The sequence below is a fragment of the Pinus tabuliformis genome, chromosome 9 (assembly GCF_031772625.1).
Source record: "Pinus tabuliformis cultivar Carrire ecotype Pingquan chromosome 9, CPIR1, whole genome shotgun sequence".
Classification (NCBI taxonomy): Eukaryota; Viridiplantae; Streptophyta; class Pinopsida; order Pinales; family Pinaceae; genus Pinus; species Pinus tabuliformis.
This window is the reverse complement of record NC_142307.1, coordinates 1,597,711,626-1,597,715,683: the sequence shown is the minus strand read 5'-3', so window position 1 is coordinate 1,597,715,683 and position 4,058 is coordinate 1,597,711,626.

The following is a 4,058-nucleotide window of genomic DNA, read 5'->3' as shown; positions in this document are numbered from 1 at the left end:
TGATTCTCTCATATACATCCACCGAGTTGCTGTTATTTTATCTTCTTACTTCACATTACAATGACCCTACCATGAGTATATAAGCACTAAACTTTCTAAATATGGAATCATGCAAACACTAACTTTCTTTTCCTCGTGCAAACTATGACTTGACGCTTTAACTAAACTTTTCTAACTCCACTTTTAACATAAATTGGCATTTTTCTTTTCCTTAACTTAACTCTCACTCACTTGACTTCCAATATTAGACTTAACTTGCTTTCCTTCACTTAACATAGCTCTTCACACATTGCATGCATACAAGAGTACTCACTATTTCTATCAAGTGAAACAATTTTGATCTATGACAAAGTTGCGATCAATGGGAGTAAATCAAATAATAATTTTAGGGATAGGTTTGTATGAATTATGTGCTCTTATAATTTTTAAATTTCTATACGAGACTGGAGTTCACTTTGTTGTAACACATTTGAATATTTGACAACTGTTATGACAGGTGGGTTGTTGATTCTATAATATTAGTTTCATTCATATCATTTGCATATTGGTTATGCTAAGGCATAATTGTATGGAATGATTATCTACATACTTCAATAAATGTTAAACTTATGAATTTTAATCATCGTTAAATATAAAAAGTGAGGTGTAGTATGGAATCACGTAGTTTCAAATTGAGAAAATCGATGATATGAAATGAGTCACGATGCACCACAAACCTATATTGATGGGCCATCTAGGTGCGCTAAGTCAGCATCTGATGTGGGTGACTATAAAGGCATGAAAATGGCTTTTTAGGTTAAATTAAAGTTTATGCTAGAGGTACTCTTTCAACCTCCTTCATAATTTATTTATATATATCTCTATTATGTGAGGAAGATAAATCACATAATCGTTATTCCCTAGTTTGAAATGATATCAATTACTAATATTACTTGGTTTCTTAATAATGCATTCATGGTTTTCTAATTACTAGATGAAAATATTTACCAAAATCTTAATACCTAACAATAAATTAATATAAAAAAATACTAAACTGCATTTTGTATATATATATATATATATATATATATATACATATTTATAATATTAGTAGAAAGTTTTTAACAATAAGAAAAAAATTAAATACTAAAATATTATCTAAGAAATAATTAAATTATTGTTATTTATCTCTTTGATATATTTGTTCAATAGTGAAAATAAAATTGAGATGTGAGTATAAGACATGCAAGAATCAAATTTCTGACTTTTCATTTAGAAAGAAAAATGAAGGTTTAAAATGCATATATTGATGAATTTGTATTTTATTTTTTTTGGATTTCTTTATGTATAGTTTTGATATATATATATATATATATATATATATATATATATATATATATAGAAAACAAATGAAAAAATATTCAATTTTGTTTATTGTTATAACTTTTTATTTTTTATTTTTCCCTTGGATATATATATATATATATATATATATATATATATATATATATATATATATATATATATATAACAAATGAGAAAGTATTCAATTTTGTTTATCGTTATAATTTTTTGTTTCCCTTGGAAAAATCTGGGCAGATCAACCCCGAAGGGAATCTTTTAAAGCCCTTCGGCCATACTAGTAGGGCCTAACCCCAAAGGTGTTGATGAGAATTGACCTTGTGACCTCCTGATTGGTGAGGTACTTAACAATGGGGGCTCGACCAATTGAGCTAACCCTTGGAGCATTGTTTATCGTTATATTGTATCTATTTCCTTGCAAATTTATGTCAAAGTTTTAGTTGAAGTAATTTAAAAATTTTCACATATTTATAAAAAATAAATTAATAAATAAATAAAAATTAGTTCATGAAGTGTAACTCAATTGACAATCACCTTGTTAAGAACTATTATGTAAAGGTTTGAGATTCAAATTTCAAATCCCCGTGAGTTAGGCCAACCAAAAAATAATAATTTTATTTATTTATTTATTATATTTTTTGAATGTGGTATGTATATTGTAATTGTTTTGAAATCAAATTATCTTTAATTTATTACTTTTATGTAATTTTTAATATAATTTTTGAAAAAGTATACATTAAATTAAATACTTAAAAATTAGTTAAAAGTATTCTAATTTTATATCTAATTAAAAAGGATTAATGAAGAAATAAAAATATAATATAAAAGAAAGAAATTGATATAATTAAATTTTATGTAGTTTGAATATCTATTTTCAAAAATAAAAATATAATTACCCCCTATCCACTCATGGAAACTCTGTGCAAACTTCTCGAATGCAACGATAGACAAGATGTCTAATCATATCAGCAGAAATCGAAGGGACAAAAGAGGAATTGATGTACGGGAAATCTTGCCAGGAAAAGTTGTCGCGTTCTTCAAATTCAGCTACCCCACAAAACGAAGAGCCCAATAAATTGTTATCTTCATATAAGATAACATGAATGGTAAGTGAAATAGCAACCTCGGTATAGGTGTGATACAATAGTAACCTACAAGCTAGAAGACTTAGGGTGCACTGTTAGAGTCAATTTTGCATGTGTTTGATATTATTGTCTGAAATTGATATGGTTTTTGTCTTAATTGTTAACTGTCTTAAATGAGTATCGTCTTAGTTTCCATTGTCTTAAGTGGCCATTGTCCTAAATATAAAGTTTTGTCTTAAAATATTTTTGTCTCAAACTATTTTTGTCTTAAATATAAAGTTTTGTCTTAAAATATTTTTGTCTCAAACTATTTTTATCTTAAATAAAAAGTTTTGTCTTAAAATATTTTTGTCTCAAACTATTTTTATCTTAAATAAAAAGTTGTCTTAAAATATTTTTGTCTCAAACTGTTCTTGTCTTAAATTTTATATTTAAGACAATTCCATTGATATTAAATTTTTATATAAATAAATAAAATAAAAGGTGATTTTTTAAGACAATATTTCTTCTGCCTTAAAAAAATGTCTTAAAAGTGCCCTTTGTGTAGTAGTGTAGGTGGTTTTATATGGTCTTGATAGATTATAGGTGGTGCATATGCAATGTTCCTGGAAATATTAATCGATTGTTTTTTGATGTTTCAATGTTAAATATTGTGATAATTTTTTATTAGATCTAATTTGTTTTGCTATGACATAAAATTTGCAGTGTCTTCTTTCTTTTCAGCTAACTCGTTGTTTAAACCATGGATACAACTATTTGGGAGTTTCTTCCATTCAAAATTTTTGCACATATTTTTCGTTGGCTTCCTTTGTCTGTGTTGATGAGATTTAAGTTGGTTTGTAAACATTGGTGTGTTTTGTTGGGAGACCCAATCTTTCTCGCCAGTTGTAATCGTTGTGCTGATAAAGAATTTGGATTTATTGCTTTGTCGGTTCATGCAAGCGCTGATTGTTGTGTTGGATATTACCTTAAGGATAAAGGACATATATCTACCATGTTTTTCTCATTTTTTCATTATGTGTACATAATTGAAAACGCACTTGGATCAATGATTCTATTTGGTTCGCCTGCAAATTATCTATGTAGAAATTTCACCGTAGATTAAACTGATTATGCAATATACTAAAGAAAAATACAAGATCTACTTCTACAACAAACTTTGCAGAAGCTTAATCGAATATGAGCAAGATCAAATAGAACACATATAACTGAGAATGAGAAAGCAATCACACATGAACATAGAAGAATACTTTGGGGAAAGCCTCAGCTAAAAACCCCGATCTCTGTAATATCATACAAGTGGAAATATGTCCGGATTACACAAAGAATTAGCTCACAAGCTATCCTCCTCTCTCTGCAATCCCTCTGTTGCTCATAGACAATCAAAGGCCTCTCACAAACCTTCTCCTCTTCCCTCCAAGCCTCCTATTTCCTTGCGCAGTTTCTCCTCGGTCCTCAAGCTGCCACCTGTGTGTAATAATCCCTCGCACACTGCTTTGACCTCTGAAATAACTGCACAAACCTGCAGGAGATGATTCCTTCTGCATGGATGAGTTTCCTTTATAGGAAAATTCCTCCAACTGATAGTACAATGTCCCTGTCTTTAATCTCAACTGGGTCTTTCTCTAAACT